This window comes from Odontesthes bonariensis, chromosome 11 (genome assembly GCF_027942865.1).
Source record: "Odontesthes bonariensis isolate fOdoBon6 chromosome 11, fOdoBon6.hap1, whole genome shotgun sequence".
NCBI lineage: Eukaryota > Metazoa > Chordata > Actinopteri > Atheriniformes > Atherinopsidae > Odontesthes > Odontesthes bonariensis.
In genome coordinates, this window is record NC_134516.1 from 35766704 (window position 1) to 35792778 (window position 26075).

At 42.1% G+C, this 26075-nt stretch overlaps 16 non-coding genes across 16 annotated transcripts; 2 read left to right on the forward strand and 14 right to left on the reverse strand.

Moving 5' to 3' along the window:
• Positions 1-242: 242 nt before the first annotated feature.
• Positions 243-315, reverse strand: trnak-cuu (transfer RNA lysine (anticodon CUU)). The gene has a single exon. It is a non-coding gene; the product is annotated as a tRNA-Lys (tRNA).
• A 10571-nt stretch (positions 316-10886) lies between these two features.
• trnaq-uug (transfer RNA glutamine (anticodon UUG)) lies at positions 10887-10958 on the forward strand. The gene has a single exon. It is a non-coding gene; the product is annotated as a tRNA-Gln (tRNA).
• Positions 10959-13913: 2955 nt separating this feature from the next.
• Positions 13914-13995, reverse strand: trnas-aga (transfer RNA serine (anticodon AGA)). The gene has a single exon. It is a non-coding gene; the product is annotated as a tRNA-Ser (tRNA).
• A 126-nt stretch (positions 13996-14121) lies between these two features.
• trnas-aga (transfer RNA serine (anticodon AGA)) lies at positions 14122-14203 on the reverse strand. The gene has a single exon. It is a non-coding gene; the product is annotated as a tRNA-Ser (tRNA).
• Positions 14204-14893: 690 nt separating this feature from the next.
• trnas-aga (transfer RNA serine (anticodon AGA)) lies at positions 14894-14975 on the reverse strand. The gene has a single exon. It is a non-coding gene; the product is annotated as a tRNA-Ser (tRNA).
• Positions 14976-15667: 692 nt separating this feature from the next.
• trnas-uga (transfer RNA serine (anticodon UGA)) lies at positions 15668-15749 on the reverse strand. The gene has a single exon. It is a non-coding gene; the product is annotated as a tRNA-Ser (tRNA).
• Positions 15750-16053: 304 nt separating this feature from the next.
• Positions 16054-16135, reverse strand: trnas-aga (transfer RNA serine (anticodon AGA)). The gene has a single exon. It is a non-coding gene; the product is annotated as a tRNA-Ser (tRNA).
• Positions 16136-20090: 3955 nt separating this feature from the next.
• On the reverse strand, positions 20091-20162 carry trnaq-cug (transfer RNA glutamine (anticodon CUG)). Its single transcript has one exon. It is a non-coding gene; the product is annotated as a tRNA-Gln (tRNA).
• A 2283-nt stretch (positions 20163-22445) lies between these two features.
• On the reverse strand, positions 22446-22518 carry trnav-aac (transfer RNA valine (anticodon AAC)). Its single transcript has one exon. It is a non-coding gene; the product is annotated as a tRNA-Val (tRNA).
• A 336-nt stretch (positions 22519-22854) lies between these two features.
• On the reverse strand, positions 22855-22926 carry trnaq-cug (transfer RNA glutamine (anticodon CUG)). The gene has a single exon. It is a non-coding gene; the product is annotated as a tRNA-Gln (tRNA).
• A 441-nt stretch (positions 22927-23367) lies between these two features.
• trnav-aac (transfer RNA valine (anticodon AAC)) lies at positions 23368-23440 on the reverse strand. Its single transcript has one exon. It is a non-coding gene; the product is annotated as a tRNA-Val (tRNA).
• A 336-nt stretch (positions 23441-23776) lies between these two features.
• On the reverse strand, positions 23777-23848 carry trnaq-cug (transfer RNA glutamine (anticodon CUG)). Its single transcript has one exon. It is a non-coding gene; the product is annotated as a tRNA-Gln (tRNA).
• A 441-nt stretch (positions 23849-24289) lies between these two features.
• Positions 24290-24362, reverse strand: trnav-cac (transfer RNA valine (anticodon CAC)). Its single transcript has one exon. It is a non-coding gene; the product is annotated as a tRNA-Val (tRNA).
• Positions 24363-24698: 336 nt separating this feature from the next.
• Positions 24699-24770, reverse strand: trnaq-uug (transfer RNA glutamine (anticodon UUG)). The gene has a single exon. It is a non-coding gene; the product is annotated as a tRNA-Gln (tRNA).
• Positions 24771-25212: 442 nt separating this feature from the next.
• trnav-cac (transfer RNA valine (anticodon CAC)) lies at positions 25213-25285 on the reverse strand. The gene has a single exon. It is a non-coding gene; the product is annotated as a tRNA-Val (tRNA).
• Positions 25286-25701: 416 nt separating this feature from the next.
• Positions 25702-25775, forward strand: trnat-ugu (transfer RNA threonine (anticodon UGU)). The gene has a single exon. It is a non-coding gene; the product is annotated as a tRNA-Thr (tRNA).
• Positions 25776-26075: the final 300 nt, after the last annotated feature.

Consider the following 26075-nt stretch of genomic DNA (forward strand, 5'->3'; position numbering starts at 1 on the left):
TAAAGTGAATGATCATACTTGAGCAAAAAGGGAATACAGAAATGACGTAAGCCCAAAGAAAGGTAAACATAATTCTCTTGCGCAAGTTTGAATGTTTTTGATTCATATTGTGCATTTCAGGAGGTTTGTGATCATTCAAAGAGGCACCACTGAGGACGCTGTGATTGTGGTAACAGAGCTGAACTTTGACTTTAAGGGCTGGATCAAACATCTGTTGATTACAACTGTTATTACAACTGCTACGCCCAACGTGGGGCTCGAACCCACGACCCTGAGATTAAGAGTCTCATGCTCTACCGACTGAGCTAGCCGGGCTAATTACATGTTATAAAATATGCCTTCCGAAAAAAAAGACGAGATAAAACAAGCCTAAGTCAACATTCAGAGATTTAGAATGACATCAGAACATATTCCTCCTTTTCAACCTCAACCTACTCCACTCGACTGGATCCCACTCAGCTATTAGGGTTTTCCATGAGGTAATACCTCCTGGCACCAGGTGGTACATTTTTAGCACCTACTCGGTCGGGGTCGAGTTGAGTTGAGCCGAAAATGTGACATCTACAGACTGCAGTCCACTGATTGGCCAGGGAGTGATGTCACTGGATGAGTCATGAAAGCCACTCCTTAAAGCTGCAGTCTGCAACTCTTTTTCAAGCATAATGCCTGGAACTGTCCGGGGATTCTGAAAGTAGTACATTAAATACCCCAATACAAAAAAAAAAGAGTTCTCTAGGTCCCCTATATGTCCCACTAGGTCCCTCCAAAGCCAGCAGGTTTGTTTACAAAATTGCAGACCAGACCGGTAAAAGGTAACCAATCAGGTTTACGAGCTGGGCTCTGCTGCCTGTCAATCACCGATTGTGCACGCGCGATACAAGGTAGGCTCGTCCCCACGCTTATTTATCTGGACTATTGAACTTCATTACGGGCTTGTCTACTTACTGTGTCTTCCATGATCGCAAAAGACAGGTGAGTGGATAAATGAGGAGTCGTGTAGGCGCATCTGGCGTGCACGTCTACGTGCACGAGTTCTCATGTGTTTTGAAGGGGCGGGACAGGAAGTTGAATAACTTTTTATTTTTCGGTTAAAAAATAAGCATTTCTTGCATTTTGCGACTACGGAGGTCACCGTTTTCAACTTCAAGCGTTCTGATAGATCATGTAAACTCTTAAAATGCCAAAAAGTAGGACTTTACGTATGACAACAACAAATCTTGCAGACTGCAGCTTTAACAAGAACCGGCAACAGCAACAGTTGGATTTGATGTATTCTGTGATCGTCAACGAGGTGGATTGCTAGACGCAAAGACATAGACCAAGCAGCAGGTAAACCTTTGCCTCAATGTCCTAAATTGTTGTGTCATGTTTGTGTCACATAAGACTGACATCACAGGACTTTTGGACCTCCTTGCTATAACGATCCCACCCACATTGAGGTGGTTGTGAGTAAGTACTGGTGGAAAAGAGCTTAATGTTGCTGGAGAACTGCCTCATCGCACATCAGAATTAATAATAATAATAATACATTTTATTTATAAGCACCTTTCATAGGCACTCAAGGGGGGTATTCCTAGAAAGTAGCTAAAGAAAGCCAGGCTGTAGCCGGAAAGCGTCGCTTTAACTGACACCATCTCCCAATTAAGCCTCAAGTCGTTCCATGAAGCCAGCTCAGCTGCATCTCAGTGAGGCTAATCCAAGCGAGGCTTACATAGCCTAGCTAAGTGCGAGTGTACGAGGAACGTAAGAAGCCCTGACGAGTGGATGGTGGAAAAACAGAGATGGCAGAAAAGGAGAGCAAGACAAGAGCTTTTATTTTTTCGGCAGCTGAACAAATAATGCTTATAGAGCTGTATGAGGATTTTAAAAGCTCATCGCCAGAAATGGTAATACAGCTGTGATCAATAAAGCGAAGAAACGGCATGGCTAACAACTGCAGACAGACTAAATAAGTTATGAAAGTTTCATACCATTGTCAATTGTTAGACATTTATTTTACTGTCCTCATGTATTTATGCTCTCCTCTTTGTGTTATAATGTGTTTACATAAAGCATGCTGAACTGTCTCTGTATCAGATGTACAGCACAAATATACTGGCCCTGCTCACTTTATTAATAACCCAATAATCGACATGCATCATCACACTTTGTGACTATATTATCCTGTGAGTGTGACCCAGATATTAATTTTTCACTGTTACATCTCACCAGGAGCAATCTTAACAGCCAAAAGCGTACCTGTCAGCAGGTGAAGGTAAAGTACAGGAAAATATTTCAGAGTGGTAAGTAGCCTTTGAAGAAATGTGTTTGTCCAATAAAGAGAGCGCCAAACTAGATATGGAATACAAGAAACTGAAAATAAAAAAGATCAAGCTAGAGATTATGAAACTGGAGAGGGATGTTAGTATATATTCAGATAAAGGAGAATTTCGTGTTGTGAACGGTATTTAATTCTGTTTTCTCTCCACAGCTTGAGAAACATGTAATAATAATTAAACAATTCAACACAACTTGAACTCAAACTTGTCATTATTGTACGGTTCATGCAACGTGTTAGAAATGTGTTTTATACATTTATATTCACAGTGGGGTGCCATGACCTATACGTGTGGAAAGTTATAAATCATCTCCGTCCATTTAGCCTTCTTACACTTGCTCTGACTTAAACTACTACTGTGTCAATGCTAAATTATGAAAAGAAGTTCTAACTCAAAGGTCACAACAATAAGGATCAAAGGAAATATGTGTCCCTGTACAGGTCCCTCACTGTGTCAGGAGAAACTGAGTCCTTTCAGGCACTAGAACCCCCAGGGACTCAACGAAGAAAAGACTTGAGCCTGAAAAGTTGTCCACAAGACAAAATGTATAAAATATGAAGTAAACTATTAATTTAAGATGGCTCTGTCAGAAGTCAGCCATGGTGCCTGAGAACTTTAAGCAATGAACCTGTATTTAATTTGGCCAAAGGTCATTTCTATCCGTGCCCTTGTTTTAGCATGTGCATGTGCATGTGCATGTGCATGTGCATGTGCATGCTTCTTTCTGAACACAACACCCAGTGTGGACACATCATGGCTGGGACAGCAGCAGCAGCCACAGACACGTCCAAACTTTCTGTATTCAGCAGATGTGGAGAGGGCTCCTCAGGAATATAGCTGATGTATCACTCTTTAAAGAAAGTCCACCAAAACTTTGGACACATTCTGAGTCTCCACAAAAGAAGAAGATATGTTGTTGAAAAGTCAGTTTGTCATTTTATCGAGGTCTCTCTGCTCTTTGTGTAACTTAGATATTCTACATCTGAAATGATTCTTTATAAAGTATTTTATTCAAATAAAACGATAACCTCTGATCTGAAGACAGCTGATTTAGTGCCGGTCACATGATCACATCATTTATAGGATTAAAAACATGTTAGATTTGTACAAAAGAGCCTCAGATTATCAACACTGATTATTTAAGATCTAAAGAAATGAATGATCACTTTTCTTTGTGCGACACGTTTCCATCAAAGTGTGAGACGATATGAATGAATGAATGAATGAATGAATGAATGAATGAATGAATGAATGAGTTCAGAGTTGGTTCAAACAGCTCTTCAACATGTTGAACTCATCAGTTACAGAGGAGACGGAGAGTTCATTTAAGGGCTGTAAATCATCTTTAATGGTGCCACATGTGTTCAGTTTGTCTTTGTTACCATAACTGGACAAACACTGATGATCAGGACTGAATAAATGTTACTGATCCATGTTCAGTTCAGCTCTAATGTAACTCATATCTGCTGAAACTGGGACGGAAGGGGACTTTTCATTTATGGTGATATCGCCCTCTTGTGGTGTAAATATAAACTGCATGATGTCAGTTTGGCCTCTCGGACTGCAGAAACTCCATATTTTTACTGAACTGCCACAAAAAGGACAGATCTGTCAAAGATGGAGAAAATAAATGTAGAAATATTTAGACTTTTCTCATCTTCTTGTTGAAGCTCCAACCTCCATCATATCATAAAGATCTCATCCAGCCTTTCCCTGTTCCTGCTGCACACACCTGTTGTAGTATAAGCAGCAGGATATCAGAGTCTCCTGAGGTGACACCACAGTCTGGAATGCAGATGTTGGTTAATTGTTCAGAACAACATACTCACACTCACACACGGACCAAATGAAGCACAAGCTGTGTTTGTGGAACCAACAGGAGGCCGTTGATGTCTGCAGTGATTTTAGTGGCATTAAGACTCATTACAGCGGAGTTATTGAATATTTCTGTAGCAGGTGTTGCAGCCGGCTGCACATGGAGACTAATGTTATTTTCCTGCTCCAAGGACAGCTTATTTGGATTCAAATGTTAATCTGATGGAGAGAGGTGTGATTTGATCTGGAACGACGCTTTATTTTGGAGGTATTTATTCAGCAAGTGCGAATCTGTCAATATGTGTCAAACTTTACCGAACCCTGTTGCTGTTGTTCTACCGCTGCCTCCATCTTTTAGTGTCCGCGTTAAAGCAATATAATGTAACTTCTCAAAAAGCCCATTATGGAGCTCCCCCTACAGGCTTGGAGGTAATGTACGGTTACACTGTCGTAAATACAAAACCCTTTCGCTTTTCACCGAACCGGCGAGGAGTCAGAAGGTGCAAGCTATGTCGACCAAGAAGGTAAGAGTAATCAAACCAAACAGCTGAAAACTTTCTACTGTATACACTTAAAAACATGGAGCCTCTTGTGTTTGTTCTTGTGGACAACTTTCCTGTGAGCTGAAACATTTCAGAGTTCTCCTCAGACTGTATTCAGTGGGCATGAAGGTGTCTTTAACAGAGGGAACGAGGATTTATCTCTGTGCTTCACCCCGGCAGAAGCAGCCAGCGAGGGGGCGGGGCTTGTTCCAAACGCTCAGCTGCTCTCCCATTGGTTATTACTTATGACGTCAGAGACGGACAAAGTTCCTACTGGCTCCTGAAGCCGGTGTAGCGGAAGTGGTTCTGGAGGCAGCAGCGACACTTGTAATGTTCACAGCTTCTGTTTGACACCTCAGAGTTTATAAAACTCATACAACACTATCAGAACACATGGTCACCATAGGAACCTTTATAAGTTCAGGCTTTCTAAAGTAACGGGACACACACACATCAGTCCAATCCAGATATTTTTCTCATCTTTTCATAGTTTCCTGTTTTGCCTTCATAACTCAGATGGAATCAGTCAGTGAAAAACCCAGCAGGCTGTGAGAGAAAGTAAAGGTGTTCACCAGACCAACCAAGCCTGAACCTGAGGGATGTATCACTGAAATTACTGAGCACATCATCAGACAGGAGAAGAAGAAGCCCATTTTCACTGATATCAGCATCAGACAGTAGACCTGGAGGTGCTTTTCTCTCTACAGCTGGCCTTCACTCCTCTGTGTCTTCTCTCCAACCATCTTTGTCCCAACCATTGCATCTGTGGTGTTCAGCACATCTGCAGCATCAGGCCCGCTGGCTCCGTTCTGCTCGTCTTCTGCAGACGGAGCTTTTTCATGGCAGGAAACCATCCAGTGAGTCAGGATTCTGCAGGAACCACTGGAAGACTTTCACTTCCTCTTTAGTTGAACGCTTCATCAATCTGCATTTAATGCAGTTTCTCTATTCGCCACCAGAGGGAGACACATCTCCATCAATGCAGAGTCCCGCTCAGTATTACTGACAGTACTTCACAGCCACTGAGAGGACACATTTAAATCAGTAACATACAAAGAAATGATTTCTATATTTGAGCCAGGCTTCCACCTCCATATAAGACACACACTGTGTCCTCATACAACAAGCAGCTCTCCTGTCTGAGCGTCACATCTTTACAGTTAGCATCAGCACACACAGCATGTTGATGAAGATTCTCACTCATCCAGGTCATGGTACTCCTAAGAGCTCACATCCTCTGGCCTAAAAGGCCTCTAGCAAAGAGCCAGATAAGACCAGAGCCACCCACTCTCCAGATAAAAGGCCTTACGAGCTGCTGAAGTTCTTCAGGTAAATAAGTTTATATTAGTTTCTCTTTTGGTCAGAGGCTCTGGTGCTCTGGAGTTACACCAAGTGTTTCTGAATGTTAGCTGCAACACCTTTAAAACCTGTTTTATCTCCATGCAAACAACAGCTAATCCTAACTGTCCTGTAGTTCGTAATGTGTCAGATCTCCATTTATTCCATCTCTTTCGCTGCAGTTTTAAAACTTCATTACATTTGTTTTGTTGTTGAACCACCAAACCAGCTCAGAAGACACAGTATTTAATGGCTATCAGGTTGAGTGGAGGATGTAAATGAACAAGTGGTTCACTTCAAGGCAAGTAAGAACATTCATCTTGAAAATCAATAAATATCAGCTTGCTGCACTTTTGCATGAAAGGATAACAAATCCAAGCCTGCAATTGTTATTAAGTTTTAAACAAGAGGCACAAGACTGAAGCGTTGAAACAGACAATTATAGCAGATAATAAAACACTTGTGATCTGTGGTGAGTTCAACATGGACCTCTTAAAGGTACATACTCCTAAACAAACTTGTGATTTCTTGGCTGCGTTATACGGTAGAGGCTTGTATCCACTGATCACAAAGCCGAGCAGAGGAGCCACAGATAGTGCAACATTAACTGACAACATTTTTACACATTCCTTGGACACTGGTATAAATAGTGGTTTGGTAATAAGTGATGTAAGTGATCATTTAGCTGTATTTGCAACATTTAATGATCAGCTACAGAGGAAGAAAACAGAAAAGCGTAGATATGAAAGGGTAAGGACTGTTAAAGCAATTAATGCTTCAGAAATGAGCTTTAAAACAAGAGTGGAATGAGTTTCATACAGATGAAGTAAACACTGCAGACAATTCATTCTTCAACTGTTATTTATCTCTCTATGATAAACACTGTCCAACAGGTTTATGTTCACATAAGCATAGTTATGCTGAGAAACCTCGGATAACAAAGGCATTAAAAAATGCATGTAAGAAGAAAAATAAACTTTATGGAGACTTCATCAAAACTAGAACAGAGGTTGCTGAAAAACGCTGAGATGTACAAAAACAGGCTGACCAACATGTTGAGGCAAGCAAAGAAGCAACATTATGATAAAATGTTACAAATAAATCAAAATAATATGAGGCGCACATGGAACATCCTAAATAATGTAATGGTGAATAAGCCTTATCACCAGATCAACCTAAGTGTTTCATAAAGGACAATAAGGTGTTTGGCAATCTGACTGAAGCGGCTGATGAATGGAACTCAGTACAGCGGCTCGTGAATCCTCTGGTGCACGTTCAGCATCGTCATGCTCTTGAATTCCTTCCCGCAGTCGTCACATTTCATGAGGTCCCTCATTTCCACGAGGTTCTCCTGGTGCTCCTTCAGGGCGGACGCGTACTGGAAGTGTTTGCCGCAGTTTGAGCACCACACGGGTATCTTCAGCGACGACCCCTGTTGGTGGTCGGTGCCGCTCACTTCTGCTCTTGACTCTTTTCTCCAAAAGAAACGGGAGCTCTTCTTCTGGCAAATGGCGTAAATCTGGTGTCTTTTCAGCCGTGCATGTGTTTAAAATGCTTGTTGCAGTGGATGCAGTGATAGGGCCGATCGTCCATGTGGCACTGTATGTGTCTGTTCAGTGTTCTGACACAATCAAATGCTTTAGAGCAAACGGGGCACACTTTGAGGGCTTTCTTTGCCACGTTTTGAACAGGTGCAGATGGGCTCTCCTCAGACGTCCCAGGAGGTGTTTCTAAATGAGCTTCCTTTGTGTCGCTGTCACAGTTCTGAGCGTCAGCGCCTGCCAGAATCTGCTCCAGCCTCTTGCTCTGCAGTGTGTCCTTAAAACATCTGAGGAAACTGGACAAGTGGAGGACAAAAGAAGAAGTGTCAGACCTAAAAAACTATCTACAGAAGATGAACAATATCTGAAAGTGATGTCCTTAAGAAAGAGGAAAGAATCCAGCAAAGACCTGACACAGGAGCTGAGAGATGCATCTGGAGCTTCAGCTGATCCATCGGCTGTTGGCCCGAGCCTCATCAGAGATGGGCTCCATGGAAGGGTGGCTGTCAGGAAGCCGTTCTTAAGGAAGGGAAACAGTAAGCGTTGTTTCTAAGCGCTTGTTAAAATGATTATTTAAGATAGTAATTAAGTGTTTTTAGGTGATGTGAAAACCGTTTGCTGTGACTTTCAAATCTGCTTCAGAAACTGGACGTGTTTCTTCAGATAAACTCCTGACCAGCTGTGAAAAAGCAGTGAAAATGTCTGGCCTGTATAAACTTTGTGATGTCAAACAAGATCAGAGATGACATGGATTGTGATGTCACTACAGTGATGACATCACAGCTTTGTGAAGGCTTCTGTTCTGTCTCTTCTGGTCTGTGGTTCCAACCACAGATTCTGGATGGAAGTGAAGTCCGGATTCCAGAATGTTGATTTGTGTTCTCTGTTAATCTCTGGACGACTTCAGCTGATTACTTCCTGTCACTGTCACGTTGGAAGGTCCACTTCTGCCAGTTTTTCAGCAGCCAGTATCATGTTTTCCACCAGCAGTGTTTCCCAAGACAGAATAATGTCAGTTTGTTTAAAATGTTGCCAAAATAAACTATTACAATTACAACAAATGTCATCTCAGGGCACTTCAGTAAAAAAGTCCAATTCAGGCCAATTGGAGTTCAATTCATTGTAATTATAATCCAATTAATTAAATTCAGAATTAATCCAATTCATTCATACAGAGCAATTCAAAAACTATTTCCTAGCTAAGGACACCAACAGATGGCACTGAACTTGCACTATTTTAATTAGATAGAACTTTTTAATAGTTCTAAGATCATATCTTTCTGGCTTTATTTGCATTTTACAAAGAGTCCCGAGTAATTATGAAAGTGGGGTTTTAATTTGAAGAAAAAGCCTCAAAATAAAGTGATTTTTAGGAGTATGCAGGGATTCATTTCCATCTAATGAACAGCTCAGTTATATTAAACAGTGGGCCGTGTGAGCAGCAATCAGGGGAGTAAGGAGTTCACAGATCATAGACAGAGGCAACCGTCCAACTATTCAAAGTTTTTAAAATGAGTAATAAAATCTGACAGGTAACCAGGGAAGGAAGGACAAGAGGCAGGGAGGTGGGCAGCCACTGTGTGGCCTGGTGTGGGAATAATCACCTCAGCTGCTGATTTTAGGAGGAGCCCCAATAAGCCAAACAGCGTCTCCATCCCAGGAGAAGAGGTGGCTGAGGAACACCTGGGAGTTTACCTGTTGCATATCTCTTATGAGTCTGTGGTGCAGAGTGCATCTTTCTTCAGCACCATCTGCTGTGGCAGCAGCATCAGAGCCAGCGACTCAAAGAAACTGAGCAAACTGCTAAAGAAGGCTGGCTCTGACCTGGGGACTGCTTTGGAGCTGTGTTTGATGAGCACTCACTTCTTTTTTTTTTTTTTAAACCCCTTGTCCTGTCCAGCATTATGGCAGCAGAATTGTAATCTGAATACCGTTTATGCCAAACACATTTGCTATACCAAGGGAAGCTTTATGAATGTAAAGCTCCCCTTGATGCCACTCAACTCCTTATTTTTATTTATTTATTTTTGTTACAATACTTTTGTTACATGATGTGATAGTGTGATAGTGCCGAACCGGACCGGGGGACAGAGAGAGAGGGAGAGCGAAGAAGGGAAAAAAAGGAACAGAAATATGAAGAGACAAACATAGAAAACAATGAAAAATCAGACAACCTGCTGCTACACCTGTAAAAACAAAACTGAAGACAATCCAAGGCTTTTGTGCGGAATCTAGCCTTAGAGGAACCAGGAGCACCTGTAAGCAGACAAGCAGAGAACAAACACACAAACAAAAAAGCACAAGCAGCAGCAATCACATGGCAACCTTCCATCAAGGAATCGAATCCTGTTCCTCCGCTTGACAGGCGGATTCTAACCTTTGACCAGCGAATTGTCAAGCATTTGCATGAATGAGAGCGTAAATTGACTGTGGAAGGGGTTCCATGGTGTAAAGGTCAGCACTCTGGACTTTGAATCCAGTGATCCCAGTTCAAATCACGGTGGAACCTTCAGGTGAGTGCTGTCATGGTTGAGTTCTGGAAAGTACATGAGTTGAGTAGGCTAGTCAGTTGTGAAATGACACCAGAGTGCACGATTCCAGCTGAGAGGATCAGTGGTATGTGACGTCACACCTCTGTGTTGCTAGTTGAATCTTTTTTGGTTTCCTCTTGCATATTCATTTACGATGCTTCTATTTATCCATGCTCTCCCAGAGGAGTGTGTTACAATCCCACTTCTGACTCAATTTGTTGAAACAAAATTTGGGAAAACTTACCTCATTCTTTGGCTTCTGGAACACTAGTGAATAAGTATGGCGCCAGTTTCCGTAGTGTAGTGGTTATCACATTTGCCTCACACGCTAAAGGTCCTCAGTTGGAAACTGGGTGGAAACATTACTTGGTCCTCCTTTATTTATTTCATCCTTGTGTGAAGATGTATGACTGCACGTTAATGATAGCAACATCAACATATTCATAATTATGGATAGGAGGGGAGCCTCATCTGCTATTGTTGACATGTAAAGTCAATTTTTTCAGGTTTTAAAAAGATTTTCCGATGCTGTTGTTTGAAACGGACTTTGGCAAACCCCTAGCTGCTGAGCGAAAATGGCAACCTTCCATCAAGGAATCGAACCCTGTTCCTCCGCTTGACAGGCGGATTCTAACCTTTGACCATTGAAGAAGATAAAGAATGTGTTGCTTGACTGTCGTGCAAATTCTGAGAATACAAGCTGTAAGAGTATCACTGAAAAATTGACAAAAAAACACGTTGCTAAAACCATTTCAGTGTCAAGCATTTGCATGACTGAGAGCGTAAATTGACTGTGGAAGGGGTTCCATGGTGTAAAGGTCAGCACTCTGGACTTTGAATCCAGTGATCAGAGTTCAAATCTCGGTGGAACCTTCAGGTGTGTGCTGTCATGGTTGTGTTCTGGAAAGAAGATGAGTTGAGTAGGCTAGTCAGTTGTGAAATGACACCAGAGTGCACCATTGATCAATTCCAGCTGAGAGGATCTGTGGTTTGTGACGTCACACCTCTGCGTTGATAGTTGAATCTTTTTTGGTTTCTTCTTGCATATTCATTTACGATGCTTCTATTTATCCATGCTCTCCCAGAGGAGTGTGTTACAATCCCACTTCTGACTCAATTTGTTGCAACTCCACAAACTCTTTCCGCTAGCAACAAAATTTGGGAAAACTTATCTCATTCTTTGGCTTCCGGAACACTAGTGAATAGGTATGGCGCCAGTTTCCGTAGTGTAGCGGTTATCATGTTCGCCTAACGCTCGAAAGGTCCTCAGTTCGAAACTGGGCGGAAACATTACTTGCTCCTCCATTATTTATTTCACCCTTGTGTGAAGATGTATGACTGCACGTTAATGATAGCAACATCAACATATTCATAATTATGGATAGGAGGGGAGCCTCATCTGCTATTCTTGACATGTAAAGTCAATTTTTGCAGGTTTTCAAAAGATTTTCTGATGCTGTGGTGTGAAACGGACTTTGGCGAATCCCTCGCTGCTGAGCGAAAATTGCAGCTTTTATGAGTATTAAAGGAGACATATTTTACCTCTTTAAACAAGTTAGAATTGGTCTATGACACTGATGCCATGGTAACGGCCCGCGGGCTGGAACCGGCCCGGTTACATCAGTGGTTGAGAAGTTTTTTTTTTTTTTTAAATAAATAATACTATTATCAACAAATTTAAATCTACTTTTGTTTTTTTATCCTTAACCCCCTTGTGTCCAAGGCCTTTTCAGAGACTTTGAGGCAGTTGTCATCACCTTGACTTTTCAAGTATTTCAAGCAACTGTAAACATCTATGCAAAAGTGACACATATGGTTGTATTCTGAAAAGCCTAACAAAAAACAATATGAGAGTGAGTGAATGTAATACAAACAAGTTTTATTTCAATTGAGGGGAAACACAACTGTACAAAAAAACAAGTTTTAGAGGTCTTCAAACAGTGCAAGAAAACGCACTATAAATAAATCTAGCCAAGACTTTTGAGGGTTGAACCTTGTAAACAAAAGTGTTGGCTGCATAAAAGTAAAAAGTGCAGTCAGAAATGTTTTGTTGTTTTCACACAAACTGTAAAAAAGTTTTTGTAACTCCAGTCAGTGTCTCTGTTAGTTGAATACTAATTAGATGGGTGTGTAACACCCCTGATTCCCCCCACCCCCCTGTCACTCTCCATGTGATAATTGTCTGTCACTGGCAGGACATTGCTGCCTTCCCCCACATGCTGGCTGAATGGGGCGTGTTCTCACCTGTGAATAGCCACTCAGTCACCTGGTACTTTACATGTGAATAGCAATGGGTGTGGCAGAGGAAGCTGCTGCAGTCTGCGACTACAAAAAATCCAAAGATTTCTGTTCACTCTCTTTAAAAAGGGCCAGCTATATAATTTATTTTAATATATATATATATTTGAAAACTAGAAGTTTCAAGGTTTTTAATGGTGTCACTTATATGTTAGAATGACAAAAACTCACAGAGTTACAGATGTGTTTTTGGAGATGTGTCAAAAATGCCCACCGGTGGGCATTAGACCCCAGAGTGTTAATGGTTTTAAGTATAATTTTCATTTAATTAATTTCCACGTAATCCAACAGTTTGTCCCTCGCGCGTGCCGGTCTCAGGACCTTGGACAGAGACCAGTGCACGCGCTGCAACGGAGACCGGCAGCGCGTGCACTGTCTAAGGTACTGACTGACGAGTCGCGCGACATCAGTCAGGAAGGATGTTGTCTAAAAAGCGGAAGGTTGACTCTGAATGTAGAATCTTTCAGGAGAAATGGAAAGAAAAGTATTTCTTTTGGGAAGTGAGGGGCAAACCAGTGTGTTTAATTTGTTCGCAACAAGTGGCTGTGCCAAAGGAGTACAACATCAGACAACATTACGAGACCCATCAGGAGAAGTACAACGACTACACAGGGCAACGTAGGACACAAAAGCTCAACGAGCTAGCCTCATCCCTCCAAAAACAGCAAGCGGCTTTCTCGAAATGCCGAGAGACATATGAAGGTTCGTTTTAATTGTATATCTTCTCAAATTCTTATTTTTACGTTAACTGCAGCTGTTTTCGAATGGGGATTTCTGTCTCGGCGCGCCTCCGTTAAGTTCTGATGGCGTTGCCCCTGGCAACCAACAGCGTCTCCTGCCAACATGGCCGACCGGGACTCCTCATTCTCAATACTAACTTAACATTTTATTTCTGTTTATGGGCAGTGAAGGCGACCTATGTCATCGCATGGGAGATAGCCAAAGCTTCCAAGCCTTTCTCTGAGGGCGAATTCGTGAGGACCTGCATGATAAAGGAAGCCGAGCTAGTGTGTTCAGAAAATCGACAAGCTCTTGCGAACATCAGCTTATCCCGACCAACAATGACCGAGAGAGTGGAAGAGCTCTCCAGCGACTTGCATAGCCAACTTAAAGAAAAGATTAAATCCTTCGTCGCGTTCTCCATTGCTCTTGACGAGAGCACTGATGTGACTGATACGGCTCAGTTGGCGATATTTATTCGCGGAGTGGATGCTGCCTTGAATGTCACGGAGGAGTTTGTTTCCGTGGTACCCATGACAGGCACAACTACAGCTAATGACGTGTTTGTTAGCCTTGTCGGGGCCCTTGACAATCTGGAGGTGGACTGGAGTCGCGCTGTCAGTGTGGCTACGGATGGCGCACCTTCCACGGTAGGAAGAAAGGCCGGAGAGGTCGTCAAGTTGAGAGAAAAGGTACGAGAGGCTAACCCAGACCAGGTATTCTGGAACTTTCACTGCATTTTACACCAAGAGGCGTTGTGCAGCAAAAGTCTGAAGTTAACTTTTCGCAACCCTGAGTCAATAGTGTTATCGTTGTCGGCAGGATTTGAACCTACGCGGGGAGACCCCAATGGATTTCTAATCCATCGCCTTAACCTCTCGGCCACGACAACGACATACACTAGTGTTCACCTTTGACATTCAACGGTTACAAATCATCATTTTCATGAAGGAATTCAACTCCTGAGACAGACTTAAGATATGGCGATCAATAAAAAGCTTATTTTCAATAATGTTATCGTTGTCGGCAGGACTCCAACCTGCGCGGGGAGACCCCAATGGATTTCTAATCCATCGCCTTAACCTCTCGGCCACGACAACAACATACATGTATGTTCATCTTTGACGTTCAACGGTTACAAATCATCATTTTCATGAAGGACTTCAACTCCTGAGACAGACCTAAGTTATGGCTAACAAGAAAAAGCTTTTTTGTTTGTTTGTTAGAAATGGTCAATCTTTCAAAATGGGTAAGAGGAAAAAGCTGTGTCTTCAGAGATCAATCTGTACAAGAGTTCATATGATCAACGACACGTCTGCCCTCTGTTTCGTTTCATCAAATAGTCTAATGAACTTGTGCTTCTTTCCAGGTTAACTTTTCGCAACCCTGAGTCAGTAAAGTTATCGTTGTCGGCAGTACCTGAACCTACGCTCGGAGACCCCAATGGATTTCAAATCCATCGCCTTAACCTCTCGGCCACGACAACGACATGCACTCGTGTTCACCTTTGACATTCATCGGTTACAAATTATCATTTTCATGAAGGACTTCAACTCCTGAGACAGACCTAAGTTATGGCTAACAAGAAAAAGCTTTTTTGTTTGTTTGTTAGAAATGGTCAATCTTTCAAAATGGGTCAGAGGAAGGAGCTGTCTCTTCAGAGATCCATCTGTGCAGAAGTTCATGTGATCAAAGACACGTCTGCCCTCTGTTTCGTTTCATCAAATGGTGAAAGGAACTTGTGCTTCTTTCCAGGTTAACTTTTCGCAACCTTGAGTCAATAATGTTATCGTTGTCGGCAGGACTCGAACCTACGCGGGGAGACCCCAATGGATTTCTAATCCATCCCCTTAACCTCTCGGCCACGACAACGACATACATGTATGTTCATCTTTGACATTCAACGGTTACAAATCATCATTTTCATGAAGGACTTCAACTCCTGAGACAGACCTAAGTTATGGCTAACAAGAAAAAGCTTTTTTGTTTGTTTGTTAGAAATGGTCAATCTTCCAAAATGGGTCAGAGTAAGGAGCTGTGTCTTCAGAGATCAATCTGTGCAAGAGTTCATGTGATCAACATGTTATCTGGCCTTTGTTTTGTTTAATCAAATGGTCCAAGGAACTTGTGCTTCTTTCCGGGGTTAACTTTAAGCAACCCTGAGTCAATAATGTTATCGTTGTCGGCAGGACTCTAACCTGCGCGGGGAGACCCCAATGGATTTCTAATCCATCCCCTTAACCTCTCGGCCACGACAACGACATACATGTATGTTCATCTTTGACATTCAACGGTTACAAATCATCATTTTCATGAAGGACTTCAACTCCTGAGACAGACCTAAGTTATGACGATAAAGAAAAAGCTTTTTTGTTTGTTTGTTAGAAATGGTCAATCTTTCAAAATGGGTCAGAGGAAGGAGCTGTGTCTTCAGAGATCAATCTGTGCAAGAGTTCATGTGATCACAATGCTATCTGGCCTTTGTTTTGTTTAATCAAATGGTCCAAGGAACTTGTGCTTCTTTCCGGGGTTAACTTTAAGCAACCCTGAGTCAATAATGTTATCGTTGTCGGCAGGACTCAAACCTACGCGGGGAGACCCCAATGGATTTCAAATTAATCGCCTTAACCTCTCGGCCACGACAACGACATACACTCGTGTTCACCTTTGACATTCAACGGTTACAAATTATCATTTTCATGAAGGACTTCAACTCCTGAGACAGACCTAAGTTATGGCGATCAAGAAAAAGCTTTTTTGTTTGTTTGTTAGAAATGGTCAATCTTTCAAAATGGGTCAGAGGAAGAAGCTGTGTCTTCAGAGATCAATCTGTGCAGAAGTTCATGTGATCAAAGACACATCTGCCCTCTGTTTTGTTTCATCAAATTTTCAAAGGACCTTGTGCTTCTTTCCAGGTTAACTTTTCGCAACCCTGAGTCAATAATTTTATCGTTGTCGGCAGGACTCGAACCTACGCGGGGAGACCCCAATGGATTTCTAATCCATCGCCTTAACCTCTCGGCCACGACAACGACATACACTTGTGTTCACCTTTGACATTCAACGGTTACAAATCATCATTTTCATGAAGGACTTCAACTCCTGAGACAGACCTAAGATATGGCGATCAAGAAAAAGCTCTTTTTTTGTTTGTTAGAAATGGTCAATCTTTCAAAATGGGTCAGAAGAAGGAACTGTGTCTTCAGAGATCAATCTGTGCAGGAGTTCATGTGATCAACATGTGATCTGGCCTTTGTTTTGTTTAATCAAATGGTCCAAGGAACTTGTGATTCTTTCCAGGTTAATTTTCAATAACCCTGAGTCAGTAAAGTTATCGTTGTCGGCAGGATATCAACCTACGCGGGGAGACCCCAATGGATTTCTAATCCTTCGCCTTAACCTCTCGGCCACAACAACGACAAACACTCGTGTTCACCTTTGACATTCAACGGTTACAAATCATCATTTTCATGAAGGACTTCAACTCCTGAGACAGACCTAAGTTATGGCGATCAAGAAAAAGCTTTTTTGTTTGTTTGTTAGAAATGGTCAATCTTTCAAAATGGGTCAGAGGAAGAAGCTGTGTCTTCAGAGATCAATCTGTGCAAGAGTTCATGTGATCAACATGTTATCTGGTCTTTGTTTTGTTTAATCAAATGGTCCAAGGAACTTGTGCTTCTTTCCAGGTTAACTTTTCGCAACCCTGAGTCAATAATGTTATCGTTGTCGGCAGGACTCGAACCTGCGCGGGGAGACCCCGATGGATCGCCTTAACCTCTCGGCCACGACAACGACATACATGTTTTTTCATCTTTGACGTTCAACTGTTACAAATCATCATTTTCATGAAGGACTTCAACTCCTGAGAGAGACCTAAGATATGACGATCAAGAAAAAGCTTTTTTGTTTGTTTGTTAGAAATGGTCAGTCTTCGAAATATGTGAGAGGAAGGAGTTGTGTCTTCAGAGATCAATCTGTGCAGGGGCGCGTTGCACAAAAGTAGGATTTAGACATCCAGGATGAATTACTTAGCCAGGTTCAAGGAATCCAAAACATGGGCGCCCAGGCTTAGTTGGTAGCACAAAGGCCAATCCAGGATGAGCAGACACGGATTCATTAAGCCAGCTGAAAGCGATCCTGGATAAGTGCTGCACACGGCTTTCTTAAATAGACCCCACGATCGGTCATAGATTCACTGATTCACCATGGCAACAAGGGCGGCGTATTTCTCCCCAGCTGAGCAATAATTATTAATGGAAGTATATGAAGAGGTGACGGAGAAAATAAAACAAAAAGGAAATACTGCCACAGTTAAAAAACAAAGGGAGCAAGCGTGGCAAACCATTGCTGACCGCCTGAATGCGTAAGTAGTGCACAAATCACACTCACCACTCCACTGAAATTATCACAATTAGGTAGTGAACTACGGGGGACTCGGGGGATCCGAGACCCCCTGAAACTGACAAGAGACCCCCCTGAAAACATGATTTGGGAAATGTTGGGGGGTCTCTAAAATATTGGCAAAATGTGATTTCCCCTGATGAGTTATGATTGTAGACGCGATGCGTGTGGAGGTGTGGAGCCTGTGTGCGTAATTGGCATAAAGCTGTGCTGTCCGCCGCGTATGATTCTGTATAGCTTCTCATGTGTTTTCGAGATCCGTGCTCTGAGTCAAGCGCAAGCAAGCAACCAAAATGGACATGGCAGCAACTTTTTATTAAGAATGTGCCTGCCCACACATTGGCTGTACTGTTTTAGCAGTGAAATAAAAAACGCAAATAAAGGACTTGCAAGCATCTTCATCTCCTTCCCTGGGCATAGAAGACTCTGTGACATCAAGTTCTATAGGATTGCAGGTAAGAATTTTTTTTTTTTTTAAATTACAGTTACAATTACAATGTTAACATTCAGAGTAAGATACTCATTGCATCGTATTACAGGTTTCCCCATTGTCATTGATGCAGTGGACTGCACACACATCAAAATAAAATCCCCCTCAGGTGGCCATGAGGGGGATTTTGTGAAAAGGAAAAACTTCCACAGCATCAATGTACAGGTGAACATGACTTTTGATAAAGTTAATTAATGAACACTGTACATTGCCTGTGATGTGCATTAATTGGTTTAACATCTTATCATTTCAGATGGTCTGCAATGCTGACTATTTGATCAGTAATGTTGTGGCAAAGTGGCCCGGCTCGGTCCACGACTCCCGAGTGTTTCGGAACTCAGAGATTTATCGGCGCCTATCACAAGGTGAGCCACAGAACCTCTATTGATAACCACTTTTAACATCATGGCTGTGTTAAGAATGTCACTACCAGTGGTGTAACTCCCATTAGGCAAACCTAGGCATTTGCCTAGGGCCCCAACCAAATCTGTCTTTCATAGGGGCAAAACAATGTTAATTTGTTACTTATGTAAAGTAAAAAAACATTTTTCTATGAAAAAAAACCCAGACATATCAGCATAACACCGAACTAATGCCTAAATAATAATTGTCCAAGCACACATGCCCCCATCCATTGTGCATTGGACTAGTCCAGAATATGATGACGTAGCAATGTGCGACATAACATGATTTCAAATCAAAGCGAGGGAACTGTGTGTGACTCGGTGAAAAATGAAGCGGAGTTATGATAGTGGTAATGCTAAATGAAAGAAACGGACAGAGAACAAAAGAATTGCAGATGCACTGCTGAAAAAATGAGAGAATGAGACCTGATAAAGGGCAGGAAAAGCACATGAAGAAGAGATGAGTGAGACAGGTGTGAAGCAGAGGAGCTTGAAGGCAAACCAGGGACACAGATGAAGAGTAACAGGGATACAGACAGAGAAAAAGAAGATAGAGAGAAAGAGACAAAACATACTTGACTTGGATATTTATTTCTAAAGCTATATTTATTTATAATGCACCATGATTGATCAGAGGTCCGTTTCACGAAGCAGGTTTAGTGAAAACTCTGAGTTGGTTAACCCTGAAATGAGGGAAACCCTGAGTTTTCCGTTTCACAAAGGGAGGTAACTTAACCTCACGGTCAGTTACCGTAGTAACAGACTGTGAGAAACTCTCAGACGCGCGAAACTACCAGGGCGGCACGGGGTGGCAGCCGCCACCCCTGAAAAGGGGTCTGCCATCCCAGTGCGAGGGAGTGTTTTTTTTTTTTTTTTTTTTTTTTCAATGCGAGTGAGAGCGTGCAGGCAATACAATAACTCGTGCACCATGCGCGTTTGGACTGCGCCGGCACGAGAGAGAGAGAGAGAGAGGTGTGGGGAGAGGTTGCTTGCTCTAACTATCTATATCCAGCCTGTCTAAGCCTTTTAAAAAATCCCCAATTTACTTGTTGATATATTGTTGTTATTCTGTACACATGCACTCACAAAATACTTTGGCAGGCAGGCCTTTGAGGGAGGGCTTTACTTCTAGGATAATGCTGGAATTTTGTAAAGTGCTGGGAAGTCCTCAAATTTCTAAATCATTCCTATGGCTTGATTTTGCTTTCAAAGCAAACACTGAACCACTGTTATTCCTGTCCACACACAAAATCTTTTCGTTGGTCCTTTCATTGGTAAATGTAAATGGTGGTTTTACTCATGTCCATTTTGTATTTTAGTTCTGTTAAGCAAAAGAACATTTTGTATCTCTGGCAGTGAAAAGATTATTTGATTTTCACATGTAACTTACTTGTGTCATGGAAATTCTAATCACTCTCTCTCTCGTGCTCTCTCTCGTTTGATCTGAATAATAAACATCTAATTTTGGCAAATGCTGGAGAAATCTGAAACTAATTTTACTGTGGAGAGTTGATACCATTGTTAGTGGCAGTGCAGTATTGGTTTATTGCGATTCTTTAATCTCAATTTAAAGTAAGGGTATTGGGATGGTAATTTGTTTTATGTGTGTATTTAAAAAATGAGGGCCCCATGTCTATATTTTGCCTAGGGCCCCAAAATGTCTAGATACGCCCCTGGACAGCACACACCTGAAGGTTCCACCGAGATTTGAACTCGGATCACTGGATTCAGAGTCCAGAGTGCTGACCTTTACACCATGGAACCCCTTCCACAGTCAATTTACGCTCTCAGTCATGCAAATGCTCGACAATGGAAGGATTTTAGCAACGTGTTTTTTTGTAAATTTTTCAGTGATACTCTTACAGCTTGTATTCTCAGAATTGGCACGACAGTCAAGCAACACATTCTGTATCTTCTTCAATGGTCAAAGGTTAGAATCCGCCTGTCAAGCGGAGGAACAGGGTTCGATTCCTTGATGGAAGGTTGCCATTTTCGCTCAGCAGCTAGGGGTTTGCCAAAGTCCGTTTCAAATAACAGCATCGGAAAATCTTTTTAAAACCTGAAAAAATTGACTTTACATGTCAAGAATAGCAGATGAGGCTCCCCTCCTATCCATAATTATGAATATGTTGATGTTGCTATCATTAACGTGCAGTCATACATCTTCACACAAGGGTGAAATAAATAAAGGAGGAGCAAGTAATGTTTCCGCCCAGTTTCCAACTGAGGACCTTTCGTGTGTTAGGCGAATGTGATAACCACTACACTACAGAAACTGGAACCATGCCTATTCACTAGTGTTCCGGAAGCCAAAGAATGAGGTAAGTTTTCCCAAATTTTGTTGCTCACGGAAAGTGATTTTGGAGTCGCAACAAATTGAGTCAGAAGTGGGATTGTAACACACTCCTCTGGGAGAGCATGGATAAATAGAAGCATCGTAAATGAATATGCAAGAGGAAACCAAAAAAGATTCAACTAGCAACACAGAGGTGTGACGTCACATACCACTGATCCTCTCAGCTGGAATCGTGCACTCTGGTGTCCTTTCACAACTGACTAGCCTACTCAACTCATCTTCTTTCCAGAACACAACCATGACAGCACACACCTGAAGGTTCCACTGAGATTTGAACTGGGATCACTGGATTCAGAGTCCAGAGGGCTGACCTTTACACCATGGAACCCCTTCCACAGTCAATTTACGCTCTCAGTCATGCAAATGCTTGACAATGGAAGGATTTTAGCAACGTGATTTTTTTTGTCAATTTTTCAGTGATACTCTTACAGCTTGTATTCTCAGAATTGGCACGACAGTCAAGCAACACATTCTGTATCTTCTTCAATGGTCAAAGGTTAGAATCCGCCTGTCAAGCGGAGGAACAGGGTTCGATTCCTTGATGGAAGGTTGCCATTTTCGCTCAGCAGCTAGGGGTTTGCCAAAGTTCGTTTCAAACAACAGCATCGGAAAATCTTTTTAAAACCTGAAAAAATTGACTTTACATGTCAAGAATAGCAGATGAGGCTCCCCTCCTATCCATAATTATGAATATGTTGATGTTGCTATCATTATTGTGCAGTCATACATCTTCCCACAAGGATGAAATAAATAATGGAGGAGCAAGTAATGTTTCGGCCCAGTTTCGAACTGAGGACCTTTCGCGTGTTAGGCGAACGTGATAACCACTACACTACGGAAACTGAACCCATGCCTATTCACTAGTGATCCGGAAGCCAAAGAATGAGGTAAGTTTTCCCAAATTTTGTTGCTCGCGGAAAGAGTTTGTGGAGTCGCAACAAATTGAGTCAGAAGTGGGATTGTAACACACTCCTCTGGGAGAGCATGGATAAATAGAAGCATCGTAAATGAATATGCAAGAGGAAACCAAAAAAGATTCAACTAGCAACAAAGAGGTGTGATGTCACATACCACAGATCCTCTCAGCTGGAATCGTGCACTCTGGTGTCCTTTCACAACTGACTAGCCTACTAAACTCATCTTCTTTCCAGAACACAACCATGACAGCACACACCTGAAGGTTCCACTGAGATTTGAACTCGGATCACTGGATTCAGAGTCCAGAGTGCTGACCTTTACACCATAGAACCCCTTCCACAGTCAGTTTACGCTCTCAGTCATGCAAATGCTCGACAATGGAAGGATTTTAGCAACGTGATTTTTTTTGTCAATTTTTCAGTGATACTCTTACAGCTTGTATTCTCAGAATTGGCACGACAGTCAAGCAACACATTCTGTATCTTCTTCAATGGTCAAAGGTTAGAATCCGCCTGTCAAGCGGAGGAACAGGGTTCGATTCCTTGATGGAAGGTTGCCATTTTCGCTCAGCAGCTAGGGGTTTGCCAAAGTTCGTTTCAAACAACAGCATCGGAAAATCTTTTTAAAACCTGAAAAAATTGACTTTACATGTCAAGAATAGCAGATGAGGCTCCCCTCCTATCCATAATCATGAATATGTTGATGTTGCTATCATTATTGTGCAGTCATACATCTTCCCACAAGGATGAAATAAATAATGGAGGAGCAAGTAATGTTTCTGCCCAGTTTCGAACTGAGGACCTTTCGCGTGTTAGGCGAACGTGATAACCACTACACTACGGAAACTGAACCCATGCCTATTCACTAGTGATCCGGAAGCCAAAGAATGAGGTAAGTTTTCCCAAATTTTGTTGCTCGCGGAAAGAGTTTGTGGAGTCGCAACAAATTGAGTCAGAAGTGGGATTGTAACACACTCCTCTGGGAGAGCATGGATAAATAGAAGCATCGTAAATGAATATGCAAGAGGAAACCAAAAAAGATTCAACTAGCAACACAGAGGTGTGACGTCACAAACCACAGATCCTCTCAGCTGGAATCGTGCACTCTGGTGTCCTGTCACAACTGACTAGCCTACTAAACTCATCTTCTTTCCAGAACACAACCATGACAGCACACACCTGAAGGTTCCACCGAGATTTGAACTCGGATCACTGGATTCAGAGTCCAGAGTGCTGACCTTTACACCATAGAACCCCTTCCACAGTCAGTTTACGCTCTCAGTCATGCAAATGCTCGACAATGGAAGGATTTTAGCAACGTGATTTTTTTTGTCAATTTTTCAGTGATACTCTTACAGCTTGTATTCTCAGAATTGGCCCGACAGTCAAGCAACACATTCTGTATCTTCTTCAATGGTCAAAGGTTAGAATCCGCCTGTCAAGCGGAGGAACAGGGTTCGATTCCTTGATGGAAGGTTGCCATTTTCGCTCAGCAGCTAGGGGTTTGCCAAAGTTCGTTTCAAACAACAGCATCGGAAAATCTTTTTAAAACCTGAAAAAATTGACTTTACATGTCAAGAATAGCAGATGAGGCTCCCCTCCTATCCATAATCATGAATATGTTGATGTTGCTATCATTATTGTGCAGTCATACATCTTCCCACAAGGATGAAATAAATAATGGAGGAGCAAGTAATGTTTCTGCCCAGTTTCGAACTGAGGACCTTTCGCGTGTTAGGCGAACGTGATAACCACTACACTACGGAAACTGAACCCATGCCTATTCACTAGTGATCCGGAAGCCAAAGAATGAGGTAAGTTTTCCCAAATTTTGTTGCTCGCGGAAAGAGTTTGTGGAGTCGCAACAAATTGAGTCAGAAGTGGGATTGTAACACACTCCTCTGGGAGAGCATGGATAAATAGAAGCATCGTAAATGAATATGCAAGAGGAAACCAAAAAAGATTCAACTAGCAACACAGAGGTGTGACGTCACAAACCACAGATCCTCTCAGCTGGAATCGTGCACTCTGGTGTCCTGTCACAACTGACTAGCCTACTAAACTCATCTTCTTTCCAGAACACAACCATGACAGCACACACCTGAAGGTTCCACCGAGATTTGAACTCGGATCACTGGATTCAGAGTCCAGAGTGCTGACCTTTACACCATAGAACCCCTTCCACAGTCAGTTTACGCTCTCAGTCATGCAAATGCTCGACAATGGAAGGATTTTAGCAACGTGATTTTTTTTGTCAATTTTTCAGTGATACTCTTACAGCTTGTATTCTCAGAATTGGCCCGACAGTCAAGCAACACATTCTGTATCTTCTTCAATGGTCAAAGGTTAGAATCCGCCTGTCAAGCGGAGGAACAGGGTTCGATTCCTTGATGGAAGGTTGCCATTTTCGCTCAGCAGCTAGGGGTTTGCCAAAGTCCGTTTCAAACAACAGCATCTGAAAATCTTTTTAAAACCTGAAAAAATGTACTTTACATGTCAAGAATAGCAGATGAGGCTCCCCTCCTATCCATTATTATGAATATGTTGATGTTGCTATCATTAACGTGCAGTCATACATCTTCAAACAAGGATGAAATAAATAAAGGAGGAGCAAGTAATGTTTCCGCCCAGTTTCGAACTGAGGACCTTTCGCGTGTGAGGCGAATGTGATAACCACTACACTACGGAAACTGGAACCATGCCTATTCACTAGTGTTCCGGACGCCAAAGAATGAGGTAAGTTTTCCCAAATTTTGTTGCTCACGGAAAGTGATTGTGGAGTTGCAACAAATTGAGTCAGAAGTGGGATTGTAACACACTCCTCTGGGAGAGCATGGATAAATAGAAGCATCGTAAATGAACATGCAAGAGGAAACCAAAAAAGATTCAACTATTAACACAGAGGTGTGACGTCACATACCACAGATCCTCTCAGCTGGAATCGTGCACTCTGGTGTCCTTTCACAACTGACTAGCCTACTCAACTCATCTTCTTTCCAGAACACAACCATGACAGCACACACCTGAAGGTTCCACTGAGATTTGAACTCGGATCACTGGATTCAAAGTCCAGAGTGCTGACCTTTACACCATGGAACCCCTTCCACAGTCAATTTACGCTCTCAGTCATGCAAATGCTTGACAATGGAAGGATTTTAGCAACGTGATTTTTTTTTGTCAATTTTTCAGTGATACTCTTACAGCTTGTATTCTCAGAATTGGCACGACAGTCAAGCAACACATTCTGTATCTTCTTCAATGGTCAAAGGTTAGAATCCGCCTGTCAAGCGGAGGAACAGGGTTCGATTCCTTGATGGAAGGTTGCCATTTTCGCTCAGCAGCTAGGGGTTTGCCAAAGTCCGTTTCAAACAACAGCATCGGAAAATCTTTTTAAAACCTGAAAAAATTGACTTTACATGTCAACAATAGCAGATGAGGCTCCCCTCCTATCCATAATTATGAATATGTTGATGTTGCTATCATTAACGTGCAGTCATACATCTTCACACAAGGATGAAATAAATAATGGAGGAGCAAGTAATGTTTCCGCCCAGTTTCGAACTGAGGACCTTTCGCGTGTGAGGCGAATGTGATAACCACTACACTACGGAAACTGGAACCATACCTATTCACTAGTGTTCCGGACGCCAAAGTATGAGGTAAGTTTTCCCAAATTTTGTTGCTCACGGAAAGTGATTTTGGAGTCGCAACAAATTGAGTCAGAAGTGGGATTGTAACACACTCCTCTGGGAGAGCATGGATAAATAGAAGCATCGTAAATGAACATGCAAGAGGAAACCAAAAAAGATTCAACTAGCAACACAGAGGTGTGACGTCACATACCACTGATCCTCTCAGCTGGAATCGTGCACTCTGGTGTCCTTTCACAACTGACTAGCCTACTCAACTCATCTTCTTTCCAGAACACAACCACAACCATCTCATGGCTTTAGTTATTCTTGAGTTACAGAAGATTGAACTGGGTTCCAGTTCCTGCTCTTTATTCTTTCATCAGTTTTGTGAAACATGTGGTGCTGTGGCTTAGTTGGTCAAAGTGCCTGTTTTGTAAACAGGAGATCCTGGGTTCAAATCCCAGTGTTGCCTTAAGGTGTTATTATGTACGTCAACATGGTGCCATAACTGTTTACAGAAGTGCTTCAGGAGTGCTGGACTTCCAAAGCAGTCTGTACTTGGAGGCACTTCATCTCATGGCTTTAAATATTCTTCAGTTACAGAAGATTTAACTGGGACTTAATCCAATGTTTTCACATATGGAGATAATTTGAATAACATCAAGCCCTGATTTATGCAGAGATCACATTAATATTGGAAATAAATCACAAAAACCACTTCCTGAAGTGGATCCTGTTCCTGCTCTTTATTCCTTCATCAGTTTTATGAACC